Source organism: Tenrec ecaudatus, chromosome 16, assembly GCF_050624435.1.
Source record: "Tenrec ecaudatus isolate mTenEca1 chromosome 16, mTenEca1.hap1, whole genome shotgun sequence".
Taxonomy (NCBI): Eukaryota; Metazoa; Chordata; class Mammalia; order Afrosoricida; family Tenrecidae; genus Tenrec; species Tenrec ecaudatus.
In genome coordinates this window covers 61797148-61820941 of record NC_134545.1, presented here as the reverse complement: position 1 = coordinate 61820941, position 23794 = coordinate 61797148, and the positions used below count along the sequence as shown (strand labels likewise).

The 23794-nt window shown below is 41.8% G+C and overlaps 1 non-coding gene across 1 annotated transcript; it reads left to right on the top strand.

Annotated features, from left to right (window-relative positions):
- The first annotated feature begins 15948 nt into the window (after positions 1-15948).
- On the top strand, positions 15949-16092 carry LOC142430115 (small nucleolar RNA SNORA48). The gene has a single exon (XR_012780586.1). It is a non-coding gene; the product is annotated as a small nucleolar RNA SNORA48 (small nucleolar RNA).
- The last annotated feature ends 7702 nt before the right edge of the window (positions 16093-23794 follow it).

The following is a 23794-nucleotide window of genomic DNA, read 5'->3' as shown; positions in this document are numbered from 1 at the left end:
AGAGATCTATCTACAGCCCCTCAAGCTTTCCCCAAACTACCAGCTATCCAATTGAAAGAATTTTGAATATAATTTAATAAAGTCACAAAAGAAGAAAAAAAAAGCTGTCTTATTTTACCTGTCTATGGTAACTTTCTCCCCAGAGAAAATTACATTCACAACTCTTTCTCTTGCCCCGCGCTTTCCTTTATTTCTCATTCACGTAATGAGGTAGAGACTATGTAAAATTTCCTTTATGCACAAAATTTAAGTTTATTGGATTATTCTGTTGATTTTTATGACCAGCATGCTGATGCATGTTACACTATGGATGGGCCAATAAAACATTATGTTAAGTTTTAAAAAGTCAGTCACAATGATCTATGTAGTATATAATGCCAATCACATGAAAATTGGTTTAAGTCGAGTAACATCATTGTTTGTCTTGTTTTTTAACCCCTTAATTAGAAATTTCCTGTAACTTAATTAACATCCAGTTAATTCCCCCACTTATTAAAAAATATTTATTGAGTGTCTGACACATGCTAAATGGTGAAGAAATTGTTACCCTGTATTTCTTGGTGGGAATGTGAAATAATGCAGACCCTTGGGAAAACAATTTGGTAGTTCGTTGTGTGATTAAGCATTGAATTGCCATATGAGCAATTGAATATAGATATCCAGCGGTGGGATTGCTATATATATATTCAAGAGAAATGAAAATATGTTCACACAAAAACTTACACATGCACTTTTGTGGCGGCATTAGCCACAATCACCTAAAGGTGGAAGCAAACCAAATGTCCATCAGTAAATGGAAAGATCAATAAACTGTATCTCCATACAACGGAGTACTATTCAGACATAGAGTAAAATGAAGTGCTATGCATGCTACAGTATGATGAGCCTGAACAACATTCTGCTGCATCTAACAAGCCGGTCACAATAGTCTGTGCATTCTATGGGGCCATTCGTATGAAAATGCACACGCAGCTTCCAAGTGGTTGCCTCCATCTGGAGAGATGGGAAATGAGTAAGGAAAATTGTAAAGCATACAAATTATATCTCAATAAAAATATTTTTTAAAAGAAAAAAGTTTAATTGACATGGTTTTTCAATATAGGAACTGAAATTAAGCCAGGTGGAGCCATTTGTTTGCTTTTAACTGAGTGGCTGACTGCATCAGCTAAGTCTTCGGGTAAAACTTTCCCCCCAGCCGGCCCCTTTGCAGAGCATCTAGAGAAATCAGGACTTCCAACTGGTTCATTCTTGTTCAGTTTCTGAACAAGAGAATATACACTTCCACCCTAAATATACTGAACCATAACCTGCATTTTAAAAACAGAAAATAAACTTTGGAGGAGACCTGGAGGTGTCCGCTTGGGACTGTGATCCCCAAGGCCAGCAGTTTGGAATGGACCCATCGGGAGAAATGCTGGGCTTTCTGTTCCAGTAAAGAAACTCACTGAACCAGTTCTACCCTGCTCTCTATGCTTGGCCTCTATGAGTTGGCATCGACTCTATAGCAGGGAATCCAAGTAGTAGATAAGCTTTCCTTAGGGGCCTTCTTAAAACATAGATCGCTACATACGCTAGGCCTTGCTCCTGGTGGCACAGCTGTAAATCACTGGGCTGATAACCAAAAGGTCAGCAGTTACAGCCATCAGGCCACCGCTGCGAACTCAAGGATGCGGCAGCCTGCTCCCATAAAGTTGACGGCGTTGGAAACCCTAGGGACTGGTTCTAGTGTATCCTATAGATCCTGTTGGAATGGACTCCACAGTAACTCACTCCTTCTTCATGACAATTTTGAAGCAAAGTCAAGACATATAGTTTCATCTGTAAACATTAAAATGTATTCAATTACAACACAAAGATTTCAAGAACACGTAAAACAGAATTTCAGGATGGCTGGAAATCTTCAGATGGGAGGAAATCGGATCACCAGGAGTGTCGCCTCGCCTGATGTTATACTTTTGGGTCACAGGGACTTTGGAAACCTGAATATTGTCCCCAAACTGTTGCCCTAAGATTATCTTTACACTCTAAACCAAAAATAACCCCCAAAGTCTTCTTAAAACCAACCAGCAGCACAACTTAACCCTTTCATGACTCATGGGCTGTAGAGTCCTCATGCATACTGTTCACCTCAGGGGCTTCGAAGGAAGCTGCTCTCCCACGGTTAGGATGTGTTGCCATCTGGGAGGGCCCAGATGAGCTTCGAGAAACTGAAGAAATGGGCCTCATTCCACCAACCCCAACACCAGAGACAACACAGGACGTAAGGCGGGACTTCAAAAAGGCTGTGGGAAAATCCCATGATCTTAATTCCATTTTCCCACAGACTTTTTGAAGCCACCCCATATGTGCCCCCACTCCCCAATTGCCTCAATGAGATGGATTGACACATGGTTGCCAAAATGGGTTCCAACATAACACACTTGTGAAGGTGGCACCAGCCCAAATCACACTTACTGCCATTGAGTTGGTGCCAGCTGATGACCCTATAGGGCAGGGTAGTACTGCCCCCGTAGGTTGCTGAGACTGCAATTCTCTAAGGGAGCAGAAGTGCCCTCTTCCTCCAGGGGAGCTTCTGGTATTTTCAAACTGCTGACCTCTGGTCAACCGCCCGACACTTCACCACTATGCCACCAAGACTCCGGAAGCTGATGTAGGTCCAGGCAATGTTATGCTCTGTTGTACAGAGGCTCACCATTAGCTGGGACTCACTCAAGGGAACTAAAAACAACAATTGTGCCCAAATCCATATGTCCACCTCCCAAAATTTCCCCCATAACATTCAAACTGCTTTTCATTACTGAAAATACACCATTTCAACAGAAATTTAAAACAGAACATCGTTTGGTCTTGAAAAGGTCAACTAGTAAAGAATGTTTGCCTTGGGTTTTCTGCTCTTTTAAGACCTACCTGCGGGATGGCGTAGTGGTTAAGAACAGGGCAGCAATTCAAAGGGTTACAGTTTGAGCCAACCCTCGGGAGAAAGATGGGGCTTTCTACTCGTCAACAGTTACAGTCTCAGAAACCCACAGAGACAGTTCTGCCCTGTCCTTCAGGGCCGCTAGGAGTCAGTATTGATGGGATGACCATGAGTGGGATCAATTGACAGCATCAACTCAAAAGAACATAAAGGAATTGTAGGGGACAGTAAGTCTCCCTTCATGGAAAGGAACAAGTGCAGGGAGGAGGAAGAGGAGAGTGGTTGCATAACTCAAAGAATCTAATCAATGCCACAGAATTGCACATGCAGCAACTTGAATTGGTGAATGCTTTTGCTATGTACATTTTCAACAGTCATAACAAAACCAATTATTTGTTAAAATGTAGATTGTAACTCAGTATATCTGGAGTAGACATGCAATTCTCAGCAGAGATTGAACAGATACAAACAGGTTCAAAGCCCTGGGGTAAATTCATTTTTGGGCTCTGGACAGCCATGCAGGATGAGCCAAGTCATTTGTTTTCAAAGGAGTTTTTTAAAACTAGAAAAAAAGATTCCATGACTATACTTGGTCTTATAATATGGGATCTCATGTAATCACAAGGATGAAAAAAAATCTCTGGATGACAAGTAGATGTTACTTTTGAGGCTTGTTAATTTTTTCCAAGTCACTGAGTAATAAGTAATAATTAGGAAATTACCACAACTCTGCACAAGGATCCTGGAGTTAGTGAAAAGAATTCCATTGTCGTCGAAGCCTACACAGGAGGAACATCTGAACCTAGTCACAATTACCGTTGAGAAAGTCCGATTCCAAATACCCGTATAAAGAGTTCATTTTCCATTAAATGTAACTTTCTGCACGTTTAACTCTGATCTTGCTCTCTGACACAAGCGTGCCTACCATGCATACAGCTAAGAATATAGCTTCACACTCAATTTCTAAATCTTCATTCACCTGGCTATTTTAATTGACCTATCCACATGAAAATTAATAAAATTCTCATCCAAGAATTCGGTTCTCAAAAATGTAGTCGAGAAAACCAGCCTCCCTTAATGTCAAGCTCCAGTGTGTTTTTTTTAAAGTATTGCCCGGGAGTCTGAAAATCGTTACACAGAGATTCCCGGCAAGATGGTGACAAGGCAGACCCACTGACAGTCTCAAAACTCAGATCCAAACCCACTGCCATTGAGTCCATCCTGCCTCGCAAAGGTCCTACAGGACAGGGCAGAACTCTTACCCCCACTCCCCACCATTGTGGGTTTCTGAGACAAGCAATCTTTATGGGAGTAGAAAGCCTCTTCTTTCTTCTCTAGGGTGGCTGGTAGTTTCAAACTGCTGACCTTGTAGTTGGCAGCTCAATGCATAAACTACTGTGCCAAAGTGCCTCTAACAAAGACACAAAAGATCAAAGGAAACAGATATAAATGAAAACACTGAAACCCAGAGATTAAAAGGAAAGGATAGAAAATTTGACTGAATAAAGATTTAAAGAAGCTGAACAGAGGTGACTAATGATGATAAGATGGAATGAGTGAATTGTCAGCAGGCATGACACAACTGGCCACTTTGAACTTTTGGAAGGAGCATTCCATTAGGGCAGTGGCATGGCAACTGACACCACTCCCCCAGGTCCACACAAATGCTCACACTAGTGATGGGTGGCTAGAAGGATGTGATCTTCCTCTTGTTCTCCATACCCTGCTACTCCATAACCATGGGGGAAACCCCACCCTCATTCACTTGGTGGCCAGGAACAGCCCCCAGAAGCCCCAGCTCTGCCTGAGTCAGAGGATTGAGTGCCCTTGGAGATCAAGTGCCAGGTGCACAGCAGTCCTGCACTTAGAGATGCTTACTTCATACTTAGCATACAAGCTGAGAAAATAATCCAAGAAGCAGAAACTATAAGAAATGGTATCAGGATTGGAGCACGGTTCATTAACAACTTTTCATATGCGCAGTAAAGATCAAGGCCTATAACTTTTAGTATGGATTTCAGCTCAGAATACAGAAAACAAAAATCCTCACAGTTGAACTAATAGAAAATATCAGGATAAACAGAGAAAAGATGGAAGATGCTAAATATTTAGTTTTGCTTCTTTTTAATTTATTATTTATTTTATTTTGACTAGTCCAGTTACGAGATAAACAATCTCTCTCTCTCCCCCCCCTTTCTCTCTCTCTCTCCCTCTCTCCCCTTCTCTCCCCTCCAGAGCCTCCTCTTACTGTTTCTTCCCCTTCTTGACAGCTTAATGGAGATATAATTCACATATCATATCATTAGCAAATCTGAAATACACAATTCAAAGACTTTTAATATAATCACAGAGTTTTAAAGTCTAACACAATTTAGACATTCTTGTTACCCAGAAAAAGAAGCCGCATACACTTTATCCACCAGACCACAAACATTTCACCCCACTCCCCAGGCCTAGGCAACCACTAATCTACTTTCTGTCTCTATTGTCTATTACGAGAATTTTATAATAGGCAGTAGAGACATAAATTGACTTATAACATATGTGGCATTTTATGTGTGGCTTCTTTCTCTTACATAATGTTTTCATGATTCATCCATGTTATAGCATGTATCAGGGTGTGTATTTTTTGTTATTATGAATGCTATTTTGTATCACATTTCTACAATAAATATGTCAATAAATTTTTATGTCAATAAATACGTATGTTCTGTACAATTTTAACAACTACTTGTTTTCAGTGTATGATTATACACTATTTATTTAATCAGTTCCCTATTGAAGTTATATATTTTTTTCTATCCAGAACAACACTGTACTGAACCTTTCTGTCATCTATCTATCTCTATCAAATATTTCTTTAGCCCGTGCCTCATAGATTTTGATTCCCTGCTTTACTTTCCATTCTGGTTATGCTTGGACCTGTCCTTCCAGTTGACTACACTCTTCTCACCTACTAATGGCAAAACCAGAAAGAACAAGCAAAGAGTAAGTAGTCTAGATTGTTTTGGACCTTTCCTTTGCCAAGTTCAGGTTATTGATCTTGGGAGTTCCTTTCCAGAAAATAATATGTAAATAAACGAGAAGAAACCCCCCCCACACACACACAGTGGCTAAATAACTTAATGACTGACCAAAATAGTTGGGAAAACACAGGTGCATAGTTCTAGAAAGCTCTCCCAAACAGAAGATTAAGTTAATCCTGTGTATGCTTATTTTCTTTCCTCCATGACTTCATTCTTTGTTTTTAACACAAATCCCTCCCAAACCTCCCCCTGCTTTATTGGGAGGAGGTAGAGGAAGTCCGAGACTTATCATGGGGTTTTGACCAATGACTCCACCATGTATCAGTTCTGACTAAAGTAGAAATGTTTCTATTTATTATTATTTTTTAGCTTTCCCTATCATTGTTTTTAATAGCAGCATCTTTATCGGCATCTTTGTACAGCCAATCTTGGAACAGCTGAGAGTGAACATCTCAGAATGATACCATCAGTAAATTATGTGTGAGTGTTTCAGAACTTGAATATGTTGTAAGTCAGGGACTATCTGTACTAGCTAGACCAGGATCCCTAATTACTGTTTATTTCATTTGCTTGTGGGTTTTCTCATTATGATATAATTACCTTAAGATGATGATCCTATTCTCAATCCAATTAGACCCAAATAATGGGCAATGAAACTTTAACTAACAGTTCCATTTCCTCTACTTAGTTAATTTCCCACTTGAAGAAATTGTTCTTTCTCTTAGCATGGCAGACATCCAATTTTTTCTTGAAACTACTGAATTTACCCATTCTGCTTCTATCAGCTAAACTTGATACCTTTCTCATCCTCTTGGCTAGACTATTGCTGACTCCTCAGTCTACAAAGAGTAGATAATGTAGGTATATGTTTCAGGCAGCGAAAATGCAGTATGATATGTTTGAAGGATCATAAGAGAGTTGAACCTAAGGCATAAAGTAAATTATATAATGTGTCAGTAGTTTAGTGAGGGATTTTATGCCACCCTGTAAGCTATTTTTCCTTCCTATTACTGTCAATGTGCTACAGACGATGTGTTAGAAAGGGTTTTCTAGAGGAACGAAACCTGGACACATGATCAGATAGCTAGCTAGATAGCTAGCTAGCTAGCTAGCTAGATAGATGGATAGATAGATAGATAGATAGATAGATAGATAGATAGATAGATAAATAGATAGATAGATAGATAGATAGATAGATAGATAGATAGATAGATTTAACATCTAATTAGTCCACATAGCAATACAGAAGGCTCTGTTCAATTCACTTCCATGGAACAGTTACTATACTGGAAGTCCTTCAACTCAGGGGCGTTGCTGGGTCCAAGGTCAAGGAAACACACAGCTGAATCTTCCCTCAGGCAATGCAGGCAGAGTCTGCCCACAGGCAGCAAACAGCAGGGTGGATCAACAACAGTCAGGAGCTCAGGAGCAAAGCAGTCCTGGTTGAGATATCGAACTCAAGCAATGCAAGATGCCACGATCCACCAGCCTCAAGCTCAAGCGATGTACACACCAGCAGTGTGGCGAAGCAGGTCAAGTTCTAGCAATACGATCCACGGGTTGGCTGTCATATATGGAGTGTAGCTTATAAGGTGAGGCATGCTAAAGCAGCCACACAGTGGTCTGATCACCAGAGAGCAAGAGAGTGAGGAGTGGGCCTTGCCGAGCCATTTATCTCTTTGCCCTCCAATCAAACTGTGACCTGATTAGTCGCACATGTTCCTATAGGCCAGGTTAGTACAAGAAACCTACCTATCACACAGGACCTACAGGTTGGGGAGGGAAGCCAGTATGCTAGGCCCCCATCGAAGCAAACCAAGAAGGAAAAGAGAGACTGCGGGTCTCGACCCCATATCAGCACACCACACCCGGAACTGCTAAGGCACAGAGAGGACTGTAGGGCCGACAACAGCTCGAGACGTGATGTCCCCTCACTGGAGCACACCACGACAGTGGACAAAACTGGGGACGCACAGCGTGGAGATGGTCTGGTCTGAACCCCCCAACAGCAGGGCAAACCAAGAAGAAAACATAACAGATCAGCAATGGGAGCAAAGCCAAGCCACAAAGTCCCTGAGGAGACCCTAAAATATACTTCAGACTCAGAGGGGCAGTTCCAGGAATTCCCCAGGATCAGTGGAGAGATACTCATAAAGGTAAACAGACAGACCTCCTGACTTCATACTATCATGACCCCAGTCCTGACTTTCACTGTGGGCCATACCAGAGCATGGACACAGGTACAGATAAGAGAAAAGGGCTCAGGACACACGGAATTTAGGAGCCGGAATGGGAGTAGCAACACCAAGAGAGTCGGGGAAGGTGGGGAGAGGAGTGGAGGAAAGGGGAATGGATTGCAATAATCAACACATAACCACACCCCCAATGGAGACAAAAAACAGAAACTGCGAGGAATGGGAGACAGTGGTTGGTGTATCATATGAAAATAATAATAATTTATCAAGGGGTCACGAGGTGGGAGGGGGAAGAGAGGGAAAAAAGAGGCGCTGATATCAAGAGCTCAACTAGAAAGTGTTTGGAAAATAGTGACGGCAACATATTTACAAATATGCTTGATACAACTGATGTATGGATTGTTATAAGAGCTGTAAAAGCCCCCCCCCATGATCTTTTAATATACATATAGATAGATAGATATACAATTGTTCAGTATTTTAGTGAGGGATTTTGTGGCCTTCTGAATGCTGTTTATTCTTAGTATTGCTGTCAGTAAATAGCTATGATTGCAAGATTATTTAACCATTGCATGCTTTCATTGCACAGTTATAATATTGTGTTTAATCACTTCTGTACAATAGCTTGGACTATATTATGAAGAAAGCCATGCTAACAGGTTTACATATTCTTATCTCTGTGATGGAAAGCTATGTGGGCCCAGGTCTGACCCTCAGGGGAGCGAGGGAGGCGGAGTCACCGACCAACAAGTGTGCACACAGCGCCAGAGACCGGGCTCTGATGGCGCAGATCTACTTTATTGTTGTCTGTACACAGTTTATATAGGGCGCATAAGCTAATCAAATGTTACCACGCTTACGTCCTTGTAAAACTTATCCTTATAAGGTTATGAAATTGCGCTAAGAGGAAGAGGCAGGCTCTGGCCGGGGCTAGCGCACGCAGAGGAATGGGGACGGTGACAGAGCCGCTAGTTCTCAGAGCCATCGAGTCTCACCCATGTCCTGGGAGCCATTGGCCAGAGACGGTGTGCCGCCCCTCAGGCCCGCTCGAGAAGGCTGAGCAGCATTTTGCGCGTTCTGTGCTGTTCTTCCTGCATACATTCTAACTCCACAGCCACCAACCCCCCAAAGCTAATGAATAATTTTAAGGATAAAAAAATGGTATGCCTTGGGAGAAGGTTTATTACAGAAAGTCTATGAAGAAGATAAGCGGTTAATCAAATGGTAGTAATAATGAGCCCACATGAAGGCAATACCAGTGAAGGTGAAGACAAAGGAAATGGAATGTGCTTGTCAAATGAGATGTGAGTGGATGTCAAATCATCAGCCATGGTGAAAGAACACAAATTTCTGGGATGGACAAACATGGTAACAATTACCGAGACAGAAAGACGGCTATTGGTGGTGGAGATATTCCCGGTGGATATGTCCAATGAGCAGGAAGTGAGGCCTAGGAATGGGCTTATGGACATCACCATTATACAGGCGGTTGTAACCTCAAGTTCAATTACACCAAGAAGAGAAACGGAGCAGAGTGAGAAAAGAAATGCTGGGGGGAAATGAGAGGATTAAAAGTAGAATCAAAAGAGGGTATTAACTCACCCACAGGGAGGGTACTGTTTACATATCCACAGGAAAGAGAGAGAGGGACCAGAACTCAACCTCTCAACCTGGTGTGCCAAGCCTTGAGGGCAACATCCCGGCATGAAGAGGCAAGTTAACAGTGAATTGGCCAGCTCCAAACCATGCGGACACCTTCCCCAGAAGATTGTACTACAGAGACAGCACTGAAGCTACCAGCCAGGCCAGGGAGAGTCAAGGGAGAGGGAGAGGGAGAGGGAGAGGGAGAGGGAGAGGGAGAGGGAGAGGGAGAGGGAGAGGGAGAGGGAGAGGGAGAGGGAGAGGGAGAGGGAGAGGGAGAGGGAGAGGGAGAGGGAGAGGGAGAGGGAGAGAGAGAGAGAGAGAGAGAGAGAGAGAGAGAGAGAGAGCTGCCACCTGGTCCACCAAGACCTGAGGAGATGCCACTCCTGTCAGAGCAGCCAATGCACAGAGAGGACCATAAGGCTAGCCCCCATAACAGACACGTCAACGTCCCCTTACTGAATTACAGAGCTACAGGGGACAGCACTGGAGACAGAAAGCGGGAATTGTGCCCAGTCTGACACCCCGCACCAGGGCAAGCACTAAGGGAGCACAACAGAGCAGCAAGGGGAACAAAGCAATGAAGTTTCCAAGGAAGCCCGAAAATGGATTTCTGACTCAGAGGGCAGGGCTTGGCACTTCATCAGACCCGATCAGAAAGCATTCATGAGAGTCAGCAGACAAGCTGGGACACCACATATGCTTTTCCCCACTTTCTTTGTCTTATCTTTTTGTGATACACACACACACACACACACACACACACACATACATGACAAGCAGGGTAAACAATCTGGAGGAGAAAAAAAATGGGATCATGGTTTCAGGGGGATAGGGGAGAGGAAGAGGCAAGAGACAGGAAGTGGGGAGCCAACAAGCTCAGGTACAAGAGAACAACAGGAGATCTAAAATCAATGGTGAGGATGGTGTAGAATGCCTGGTAGGGTTTGATCAAGTGCAATGTAGTGGAGAGGAATTGTGGTGAGCAAAATGCAGGTCAAACATAATAGTGTGATAGGAGGAAAGTAAAAGGAAACAGGAAAGAACTAGGAGGCAAAAGACATTTATAGAGGTATAAATATAGGCATGTATATATATAAATATATTAATATATAATAATAATAGGGATATAGGTCTATGCACATATTTATAAGTTAAGTATTAAGGTAGCAGATGGACTCTGGGTCTCTACTCAAGTCGTCCTTCAGCCCAAGAACTCTTTGTTCTAATAACCTGGCATTCTGTGATGCTCACCTTTCTGACACAATCGCTGAAGACAAAATGTGTGCATAAGCAAATGTGGTGAAGAAAGCTGATGGTGCCCGGCTATTACAAGATATAGCATCTGGGGTCCCAAAGGCTTGAAATAAACAAGCAGCCATCAATCAGGGCAGCAACAAAGCCTACACGGTAGAATCACACCAGTCTGTGTGATCACAAGGTGTCAAAGAGGTGAGGTATCAGGCACCAGAAGACCAAAACAATCATATCGATGCAGTCAAGGAGGGTTGGAGTAGAGACCTAGGGTCCATCTACAGAGAACTGGACATCCATCACAGAATGGTCCCAAGGAAGGGACAAGCCAACCAGAGTACAATATAACCCCTACACAACACATGATATTCATCTAGTCCTTTAATGCCTTTTCCCCTCCACTTTCATGAACCCAATTCTACCTTACAAATCTGGCTAGACCAGAGTGTGTACAGTGGTACAAATAAGAGCTCTCTCAGCACATGGAACCCAGGGCAGATAAGCCCCACAGGAAGAGTAATAGGAATGGTGATACCACGAGTGTAGGGGGAAGTTGGGGGGAGAAAGGGGAAACTGATCCAATGATCGACATATAACATACCCCCCCTTGAGGGGCATGAACAACAGAAACATGGGTGAAGGGAGACAGCAGATAGTGTAGGATATGAAAATAACAAAAATTTATAGTTTATCAAGGGGTCCCAAGGGCGGGAGGGTGAAGGAAGGATAGAAAAAAGAGGAGCTGATACCAAGGACTCAAGTAGAAAGAAAATGCTTTGAAAATGATGATGGCAACATATGCATAAATGTGATAGATACAATTGATGTGTGGATTGTTATAAGAGCTGTAAGAGCTCCCAAGAAAATGATTTATTAATTTTAAAAAGATAAAAATATTTCCAAAACCCTATCTTTTTTTCTTCAAATTTTCTTTTTGGTGAAAACATATACAGCAAAACTTGCTCCCATTGTATCAACTTTCTCCTCTTACTTCATTTCCTTAATTGGCTTGCCTCCCCTAGACTGTTGTTGACCCTTTGGTCTTATGTAGATTTTTTTTAAAAAGAAAGATTGTCAACCTTTGAGCTAAACTGCTACTTAATTTTAAAATGACTTCAAGGAATAGAGTCAACTCAAAATAGTCTTGGGGATTCCTTCAGACTCAGTAAATTCACTAAGTATGGATTCTTTAAGAATTTGAAGTTGGGTTTCGCATTTCTCTCCCCTTGTCAGGATTTCACTATAGCCTTCCCGATGAGAACATTCAATGGTGGAGGCTGGGCACCATCTAGTTCTGTTCTCATCGTGGAGGAGGCAGTGGTTCCTGTAGACAGTTAGTCCTTTGAATGCTTGAGTTTCCTTCTTCTTTGCTCTATCCAAGACAAATAAAGACCAATGATGGTAGCTTAAAGACTTATCTTTTATTTTGTAATTTTATTTTCACAGTTTTATTGGCATATAATTCATGTATCATACAATTCACTGGTTTAAATATATTTAAAAGAGTGTGGGGTCTTCACCATAATCAGTATTGGTACATTTCTTCATTCTTATCCCCAACCTCCCTAGTCATAACCCTAAGAAACTATTCATCCAGTTAGTGTCTCTCTAGATTTATCTGTCCTAGATTTCATATGCAGAAAAAATATTTGTAAAAAATAACAAAATAAAACAGAAATTTTTCAATTGAATAGAGAACAGAAAAGACTAAAAACTAGAACAAATTGAAAATAAGTCAAAAGAGAGAACAAATGGTAAGGTGTAGAAATTCATGATCATTATATCAAACCATATAGATAGACATGAAAAAGAAGAAAGAAGCAGAAAAGGGGCCTCTAAATAGTTCCAGGGCTGTCTGCTGACCCTTATGTATGCTTTCGGATTGAGTGTGATGAGGTGCCAACCCCTGCCCTCCAAGTCTGAAGTCTATTTTGGGGATTCCTCAGGGATTTCCTTGCTGCTCTTTTGAACTCCCTTTGTGTCTGGCCCAGTGGGGGGGGGCAGGGTAGGGGGACAGTCAGAGGGATCACAATTCCCGCACAGTGTCTCCAGTGCTGTTCCCTGCAGTGCTGTGGGTCAGTGAGGGGACCTTGTATCCCATGGTAGAGCCGCCCTACGGTCCTCTCTGTGCCTTGGCTGTTCTGTACAGGAGTGTCGTCCTTGGGGCTTGGTGGGCCAGGATTCAATCCACATTCTTTCTTTTCCTCTTAGTCTGCTCCTGTGTGGTCTGAACAGACCTGCCACTCTCCCTGGGCTGTCTCTTCAATGCCATCCTCTGTAAGCAGTCTTCTGGGGAGGGGGCTGATGTAGCTGGAAATGGGGCCGGCCAGTCCCGCAAACCTCTCTGTTAGTTTGTTGCTTCATGTGGATATGTCGCCCTCAAGGCTTGACATACCAGGTTGAGGTCTGGTTCCTTTCTCCCTTTCTTGTGGAGACGTAAACAATACCCTCCCCATGGGTGGGTTAGTGCCCTGTTCCCCACCACCCACGTCCTCTTTTTAAATTTTTTTCTTTCCCCTTCTTTTTAGTTGGCTGCCATATGCATCCCTTAGTTGGGTCTGATCCTACCAGAGTGCCTGGACCTCCCCCCGGGAATTTATGCATTTAGTGACATTTCCCCTCTCCCCCTTGTGCGTTGTAAGCTTTCCTCAGTGGACCCATGTTGTACTTGTCTTTTTGTGCTTGGCATACTTCTCTCAGCATAATTTCCTCCAACTCTTCCCATGTGACGATGTGCTTCCTGCATTTATTACTGCTTGTTTGGTATGCCTAGTACTCCATTGTATGTCTGTATCAGAGTTTTTTAATCCATTTGTCCGTTGGTGGAAATTTAGGTCGTTTCTAACTCTTTGCAGTTGTGAACTGCATTGCAATGAACATTGGAGCACAGATGTCTAGCCGTGGTCTGTTTCTTACCTCTTCTGGGTATATGCTTTGTAGGGGGATTGCTGGGTCATATGGTAGCTCAATTTCCATTTGCTTTAGGTATCACCAAATTGATTTCCATAACAGCTGCACATACCTACAGGACCACCAGCAGAGAATGAGAGTTCTGAGCTCACCGCACCCCTTCCAACACTTGTTGCTTTCTGATTTTATTAATTGGACTATTTTTGAGGATGCTAGGTGGCATCTCATAGTTGTTTTAATTTGCATTTCCCTTATGGCTAATGATCAGGGACATTTTCTCATATGATTACTGGTCATTTGGATTTCTGCCTTTGTGAAACTACTGTTCAGGTTCTTAGTCCACCTCCTAAATGGGCTATTTGTTTTTTTTCTTATTGTAGGCTAGCAGAGTATTGTAGAGTTTAATAATAAGGCCTTTGTATGATGTGTCGTTGCTAAAGAGGTTTTCCCAGTCATGGACTCTTTTATTACTCTCTTGGCAAAATCTTTCGATGTACACAGGTGTTTGATCTTCAGGATAGCCCACTTGCCAATTTGTGCTTCTTCTGTGTTGGCATCCTTCCTTGTTTCCCATGGCCTATGTATTCCCTGCTCCAAAGTTCTCACAGTGTCCCAATTCCCTCACTGATAGCCCTAATAATTTGGGGTTTTACCTTGTGGTCTGTCATCCACCTTGAGTTTATTCTTGTGCATGGAGTGAGATAAGGGTCTTGCTCCATTTTTCTGCAGGCAGCTATACATTTTTTCCAGCACCACTTGTTGAAGAGGGCATTTGATAATTTTGGGGCCCTTATCAAAGATCAGCTGTCTGCATGCTGATGATTTCATTTCTGTGGTTTCAAAACTTTTCCATAGGTCTGAATATCTATCATTATATCATGTATTATGCTGTTGTGATCACCGTGGCTGTATAATAGGTGCTGAAGTCAGGTAAAGTAAGCCCCCTTTGTCCTTCTCTTAAAGAGTTCTCTGCTAATTCTGGGCTTCTTCCCTCTCTATATGAAGTTGGTAGTCAGCTTTTCCAATTCTTTGAGGAAAGATGTTGGTATTTATATCGGGATAGCATTAAACTCATAGTGCCTTGGGCAGGACTGACATTTTTACTATATTAAGTCTTCTGATCCACGAGCATGGGATTTTCTTCCATATTTTGAGGTCACTGTTGGTTTCTTCTAATAGTATTTTGTAGTTTTCCTTGTACAAGTCTTTTGTTTGTTTTGTTTTGGTTGGGTATATCCCTAGATATTTCTATTTGTGCTTGGCTATTTTGAAGGGTACTACCTTTTTGATCTCCCCATCTGTGAAATACATCCCTGATGTATAAAACACTGATAGACTTCTGTTTGTTGGTCTTGTATGCTGCCACCCTGCCATATTCCTCTATCACTTCCACAACCCCTCTTGTGGAGCTTTTGGGGTTTTCCATATATAAAATTATATCATCAGCGAATGATAGTTTCACCTCTTCTTTCCCCAGATGAAGACCTTTGATGTCTTTCCTTTGCCTTATGTTGTTGGCTAGGACCTCCATTAAGATGTAAAATAAAAGTGGGAACAAGGAGTATCCTTGTCTGGTCCCCTTTTCAGTGGGATTGTTTTGGTCTTTTCTCCATTGACTATCATGTTGGCTGTTGCTTTTTAAAATATACCTTGTATTAGACTGAGGAATTTTCTATCCATTCCTATCTTTTTGATTGTCTTATACAGGAATGGGTGTTAGATATTGTGGAAAGCTTTTTCTGTGTCTCTTGATATTATCATGTGGTTTTATCATTTTTCATGTTAATGTGGTGAATAATGCTAATGGACTTTTGGATGTTGAACCATGCCTGCAATGAATCCCACTTGGTCATGGTTGACTATTCGTGTGATATATTTTTGTATTCTATTGGCCAGTGTTTTAAGGACGTTTTACACCAATGTTCATTAGAGATATCTCAACTCTTTTGTGATCCTTGCCCACTTTAGGTATCAGTGTTATGCTAGCTTCATAGAAAGAGCTCGGATCCCCTGGCTATGGGCAAAGAGACACCTGATTGGTGGTGGTGCTCTTACATCAGTCAGGGGCAGAGCAGACTGGCAGCCCTTTGTTCATCCTAGCTTGATGCCTAGATTGTGGCCAGAGCTGTTTCATGCCTAAGGCACATTAAAAAAAAAGAAGAAGAAAGAGTTCAGGAGTTTGCCATCTTTTTCTATGCTCTGGAAGAGTTTGTGCAGGATTCACATCAGTTCTGTCCTGAATGCTTGGTAAAATTCTTCTGTGAAGCCATCTGTCTCTGGGAATTTTTTGCAGTTAATCCCTTGATAACCTTGTCTATTTCTTCTATTGCTATGAGTCTGTTGAGGTTCTTGACACCCATCTGGGCTAATCTAGGGAGGGATTGTTTTTACCAAGTATTTATCCATGTCTTCCAAGTTGTTGAATTCATTGAAGTTCAGGCCTTCATAGTACTGTTTAATTAATCTTTTAATTTCATTAGTGTCCATTGTAATGTCCCCTATTTCATCCCTCATCCTAGCTGTTGAAATTTGTTCCTTCCTTTCTTTGGTTAGGTTTGCAAATGGTTTATCAATTCTGTTAATCCTTTCAAAGAATCAGCTTTTAGCTGCATTGAATTTTTTGAATTGTTTTCCTTCTATATTTCAACCCTGATTTTTATTATTTATTTTCTTTTGCTATTAGTAGGATTGTCCTGTTGACTCTGCTCTAATTGCTGGAAGTTTTGTGCCAGCAGTTCAATTGTAAGTCTCTCTTCCTTTTTCATGTGTGCATTTATTGCTAACAAACTTCCTCTGATAACTGCCAAGCAGATCATTTTAAATGATGCATTTTTAAAAAGTCTAAAACACACACTAAAGAACAAAAATATTAATACTAAGTGCTCAAAATGATAAACAGTATGAGAAAAAATATATTAAAAAGAGAAATTAAAGTGTTTTAAAAACATAGTGCTAAAATAAACACCCTAGCAAATTAGCACACTAATAGCTTGAGGAATTTTCAAGGAAAGAAAAAACCACAAAAGGAGATATAAATGTATAAGTTGGAGACAAGACAAAGAGCATACGATGCTCTTGGATCAGCACTGGGCTACAACTCACAAGGTCCGCACCCACCGCTCTGTGGGAGGAAGTTGAGGCTACCTGCTCCCATAAAGATTTCCAACCTTGGAAAGTTTAAATAGAGCCACTAGAGGTCAGAATCAATCCGATGGAATGGGTTTTGTGGGATAAAAGTAATCTCAAAATTGGAAACAGAGAGGAGGTAATAGCTGAAGAAACAGTAGAAATCAATTCTAATGCTAATGGCTGGTTACCCGGTGTAGAACTGCCTCAGAGGATTTTCTTGGTGGTAAGTATTGGGTTACTAACCACAGGTGAGCAGTCTAAGCACACCAGCTACTCTGTGGGAGAAAGCAGAGGACTGTCTGCTCCAGGAGAGACGGACAGTGTCAGAAACCCTAAGGACAGTCCTACTTTATCCTGTGCCATTAGCTTGAGTCAGAAGGAACTCGATGGCAGTGACTCTGCGGTTTTTATTGGAATCTTCATGGAAGCAGAATGCCAGGTTTTCTTTCTCCTGCTGTATTACTGGATGGGTTGAAATTGCCGGTCTTCAGGGACCTTTGTAAATGCTTGTGAAGTTCATAACTCATGCAGTGCAATGAGTCAATTTGGATGCACAGTGCCCATTTATAAAGTTTCTAAGGCTGTAAACCTTCACAGGAACCTCATCAGAAGAGCCACTGGAGTGGCTGGTGGATTTGAACAACCGACTTTCCAATTAGCAGTATAATACTTACACTAGGAAAAATTTGCTCTCTAAAAACTAGGTATGATTTCTAAAATAGAAGGAAAAGTGTACTCTGGATCTAAAATTTTACATACAGCCAAAATATAAAGGTCATGGTAAAACTCTTTTTTAGGTGCGTAGGCCTCAGAAGAGTTGCCACACACAATCCATACTGAGAAATTCAGAAGGTCTTGCCTTAGTAGTGGGGAATAATTAGCCCCAAACTAAACACTGCTCTGATGTGGCCTGACAATTCATAAAAGCAGGACTGTGTTAGTCTCGGTACTTTAGAGAAGTAAATCCACAGAAGCTCATGCATAAGAGAGAGTTTTATATAAAGATTAAGTACACATCAAGAAAACATCCCAACCCAGTGCTGCCCAAGCCCACAAATTCAACATTAACCCATATGCCCAACACCAATCCACAAAGTCCTCCTCTATCTCACGAAACACACACTATGATGCCGACTGCAGGAGGAAAGCCGAGTCAGTGAGTGTGTAAGCATCTCAGCACTGGCAGGGGTCTCCACATGGCTGCTCCAGCACCAAGGGCTGCATTGGGGTAGGTCCATGCGGCTTCTTCTCAGGGATGTCCTGCAGGAAGTGAGCCTTGCCAGCTGAAGCAGGGAACTGGCTAAGGCAGCTGCACCCTGGTCCGACCATCAAAAAGCAAGAGACCTGAGAACTAGAAAGGCAAAGCTCACCGAGTCATTTATCTCTTTGTCCTTCAATTAATCCCACATGTGTTTATCGGCCAGGTTGGCACAGTAAACTTTAACTAACTCAAGGACTGTTAAAGATCAAACTCTTCTAAGACACTTATTTACACTTCAGAACAGAGCTCAGAACTATTTACAGTAATATAAATGTATCCACCAAGGTAAAATTCATAATGCCTGATATAAAAAAAACAAAACCCAAAATTAAGCATGCAAACAAGCAGGAAAATGTAACTTGTACTGAAGAAGAAAATCAACCAGTTGAACTTAAATAATCAAACAGTTATTGTTGGTGGATCCCACATGTTCAAAACGTTAAAACACTGCAAATCAATGCTTTTAGGGTGTAGCAGCAATGATGTTGTGAGAGAAACTTTTTAGGTATAAGTTTATCAGAAGAAACAGAAAAGTCACAAGTAACTACTATATCTAATTCCCACTTAGCAATTAGCTTATTGTGCAATTAAACAATTCATTTATAACCCTAGTAGAAATCCTATCTAACTATTTGTTCCCTAAGGACATGTCTGGCAGTAAGAAATATTAATGTGTGAGGGAACAGTAATGTTGGCCCAGATGGCTCAGGTTATGTGTCAACTAGTTTAAGTCATGATTTTCAGTGATCTGTGATCATGTAATTTGGAAGTTATGATCATCAGTCACGTTTGATTTTGTGATCTAATGTGGCCACCCTTCATTTTCACATCACACTGATTTTCTCTAATGACCTAGTCTTTGGACTCCAGTCATGTTGATAAGTAAACTAAACCACTCTAGAGATGTCCTATGAAGTCTCTGGATGGGGGAGATGGTAATGCATTAAGCAACAATGAAAAAGACTGGAGATCCATGTCAACTTTGGGCCCCCTAGGCCACCAACCCGGTGATCTACTTCTAACAATATCAGCCACTGAACACCCTATGGATCACAGTTCTACTCTGACACACATGACTCACCAGAGTTGGAATCTTGCACTTTTGTGTGCCAACATAAAGAAACAAAACCCCCCAAATCCAACAGGGCTAGAGTCCAAAGACTAGGAGCTGACACTAAGGGCTCAAGTAAAAAGGAAATGTTTCGAAAATGATGAGGGCAGCATACGTACAAGTGTGCTTGATATGATTGATTTATGAATTGTTGTAAGATCTATAAGAACCCCCAATAAGTGAAGGGAGACGTCGGATAGGACAAGATATGACAAAATAATAATTTATAAATTATCAAGGGTTCATGAGGGAGGGGTGAGCGGGGAGGGAGGGGAAAAATGAGGAGCTGATGCCAGGGGCTTACGTGGAGAGCAAATGTTTTGAGAATGATGAGGGCAATGAATGTGCAAATGTGCTTGACACAATTGATGTATGTATGGATTGTCATAAAAGTTGTTGAGCCCCTAATAAAACGATTAAAAAAAGAAAAAAAAGAACCCCCAATAAAATGATTAATAAATAAAATAAATAATTAATAACCCTGTAAGGAAAAACAAACAAAAAAGAAACAAAAATCCTCACAAATGGGCCAACACTCAACATGATAGTAAAAAATGGAGAAGAGCTTGAGGTTGTCCAGGATTTCGATGAAGTTGGATCCACATTTAATGCCTGGGGAAGCGGCAATCAAGAAATCAAATGACCCACGGCATTTGGCAAATCGGAGGCAAAAGATCTCTTTAAAGTGTTAAAAATCAGCGAGGTCCTTTTGAAAATCAGCATAGGCTTGACCCCAATGATGGGATTTTACTTCAACGCATGTGAAAGGTTGAATTGCGGTGTCGGTGTCGGCAGAGACTGCTCCATCTACCATGGAGCGCCAGAGAGCAACCAAGTCTGCCTTGGAGGAAGCGCAACTGGAGCACTTCTTAGCAGCAAGGGTGACAAGACTTGGTCTAATGTATGATTGGGAGCGATCAGTGTCTGCTAAAGTATAAGGTCAACCAAAAAGAGGAAGACCTGCACTACGACACATTGACATGTGACCCCAACATAGAATCAACTATAGCAACAATCGTGAGGATGGCACAGGCAGAAGCAGGGCTTTGTTCTGCTAAACAGACTCAATGGCACCTAACAACAACAATGCGCAATTTGAAAACTTGGACCCAATGAACAAATTCCTTTAAAAATATACGTCATTTTCCAAAAGTTTCCATTGTGAATTAGGTGAAGGTTTCCTGAGTTTCACATTCAGCAATACATATGCATTTTGTTTAATTAATCCATTGTAATCCCCTCAATATGTTATTGCTTATCCCACTTCCTCCCTGGCTTTCCTGTTTCCATTCCCCTCCTTTCCGAATCCCCTGACCATTGTCTGGGGGGGGGGGGGTAAATCCTGCCCTTTTCATCTCGAATGTTTGATTGTTCTAACACTGGGCAAGTTCAGTTCCAACCATGAAGGGTTTGGAGACCCTGCCAGTCTCTATCTGAGCAGTAAGCTGGTTTCTTTTATGAATTTGAGTTCAGTTCCACATTTCCGCCCACTCTATTTAGGACCCTCTGAAGTGATCCTTTTCAGAGCAGCTAGTAGGGATAGCCAGGCACGCTGGTGTCAGCATTGTGGAGACTGTCGTTTGCGTGGTCCGTTGGTTTAGCGGGATTCTTGCTTCCATATGCCTTTCTTTTTTCCTCACACGTACTTTCCCCCAGACAGGGAATGGCCTACAGAGGCCCCTTACATGGCTGCCCACGAGCTCCTTAAGGGCCATAGTAACAACCCAGCAAAGCGGGCTGTACAGCTTTCTTTGTGAACTATTATGTCAACTGACCTCAGTGTTCCCACCCTTTTCCTAGCAATTCATTCCCTCAAGGTAATTGGCTGCGTCTAAGACGTGATCATAAGTTTGTTTCCTGCATGTTCCACTGCACACGGACTTACTTTCCGTAAAGGGAAATACCCGTATGCAAATATCCTGTCAAATCTATATAGACTCCTGGGCATTCTCCCCCTCTCCCTCCCACACCTTTTCACCTTCTATGTCTCTCCAAGCATCTTCTCATGGATCACCAGTACTGCAGCTTGTGTATATAACAGTATTTGTCTCTGTTTCCCATCACACTGGAAAAGCTACCAGGTCTTCCCCTGCCTCAATCATTTTTTATGAATTCTCTCTTTTTTTATTTATTTTTTATTTTTTTTTAATTTATTTTTTTATTTTAACAATTTATTGGGGCTCATACAATTCTTTTCACAGTTCATACATATACATACATCAATTGTATAAAGCACATCTGTACAGTCTTTGCCCTAATCATTTTTTTCTCTTTTCTTCTTTTACATTTTATTAGGGACTCATACAACTCGTACCACAATCCATACATATACATACATCAATTGTATAAAGCACATCCATACATTCCCTGCCCCAATCATTCTCAAGGCATTTGCTCTCCACTTAAGCCCCTTGCATCAGGTCCTCTTTTTTTCCCCCCTCCCTCCCCATTCCCCCCTCCCTCATATGCCCTTGGTAATTTATACATCGTTATTTTGTCATATCTTGCCCTATCCGGAGTCTCCCTTCCCCCCTTCTCTGCTGTCCCTCTCCCAAGGAAGAGGTCACATGTGGATCGAATTCTGTCTTTTTAAAAAAAATAATAAATGACACTTTATTGAACACCAGCACAATATGTATTCTTTTCCAGCACACATGGAATATCTTTCAGAATGGAGCACATGGTAAGCCACAAACTTCAATATTTTACCAGTGTTTTATTTATTTACTATTAAAATATCATTTTAGTTGGGGCTCTTATAGCTCTTAGACCAATCCATACATAACTGTATCAAGCATATCCATCCATGGGTTGCCATCATTATTTTCTAAAAATTTACTTTCTACAAGTTTTTTAAATCATTGTATTAGGGGCTCATACAACTCTTAACACAATCCATACATACACCAATTGTGCCCAGCACATTCGTATATATGTTGCCATGATCATTCTCAAAACATCTGCTTTCTGCTTAGCCCTTGGCATCAGCTCCTCATTCCCCCCTCCCCTCTCCTCCCTTCCCTGAACCCTTGATAATTTACAAATTATTATTATTTTGTCATAACTTACACCACCTGACAACTCCTCCACCCACTTCTCCACTGTCCATCCCCCGGGGAGGAGGTTATATGTAGACCTTGTAATCTGTTCCCCCTTTCTCCCTCACCTTCCCTCCATCCTCCCAATATCGCCACTCTCACCACTGGTCCTGAGGGGTTCATCTGTCCTGGATTCCCTGTATTTCCAGTTCCTATCTGTACCAGTGAACATCCTCCAGTCCAGCCAGATATGTAAGGTAGATGTGGGATCATAATAGTAGGGTGGGGAGTGGGGAGGAAGCATTCAAGAACTAGAGGGAAATTGCATATTTCATCATTGCTACGCTGCACCCTGACTGACTCGTCCCCTTCCTGCAGTCCTTCTGCAAGGGGATGTCCAATTTCCCACAGATGGACCCTGGGTCCCCACTCCATACTCCCCCTCATTCACAATGCTATGATTTTTTTTTTTTTTTGGTCTTTGATGCCTGATACCTGATCCTTCAATGCCTTGTATCTCACAGACTGGTGTGCTTCTTCTACGTGGGCTTTGTTGTTTCTCAGTTAGATGGCCCCTTGTTCATCTTCCAGCTTATAGGTCCCCAGATTCTACATATTTTGACAGCTGGGCACCATCAGCTTTCTTCACTGCATTTGCCTATGCACCCGCTTCGTCTTTAGCTGCAGCAGTGCATTGACGGAATTGCCCAAGGATCGGGCTGGGTTCAAAAGATAATGTGGAATAAAAGATAGCATTGCTTATGTCAGATGGATCTGAGCTGAAAGCAGCGAATACCTGAGAGATGTTTATATGTGTTACGTTGACTGTGTAAAGACACTTGACTGTGTGGGTCAGAACGAACTTCGGATAGTCTTGAGAGAATGGGAAGTCCAGGACACCTCAGGTTACCCAGGCAAAATTTGTCCATGGATCAAGAGGCAGTTGTGCAAGCAGAACCAGGGCATACTGCATGGTTTAAAATCAGGAAAGGTGTGTGTCAGGATTAAAGCCTCTCACCATGCATGTTCAACCTGTATGCTGAGAAAATCATCAGAGAAGCTGGATTATATGAAGAAGAATGCAGTATCAGGAGGGAAACAACCTGGGACATGCAGCTATGCCAGCTGAAAGTGAAGAGAACTCGAAGCACTTGCTGATAAAGATCAAGGATTGCTGTCTTCATTATTGAGCACAATTCAGTGTCAAAAAAAAAATCCTCACAACTGGGCCAAGAGGTTAGCATTCTGATAATGCAAAAAAGACAAGTTGTCAAAGATTTCATCTTTCTTGGATCCACAATCATTGTTCATG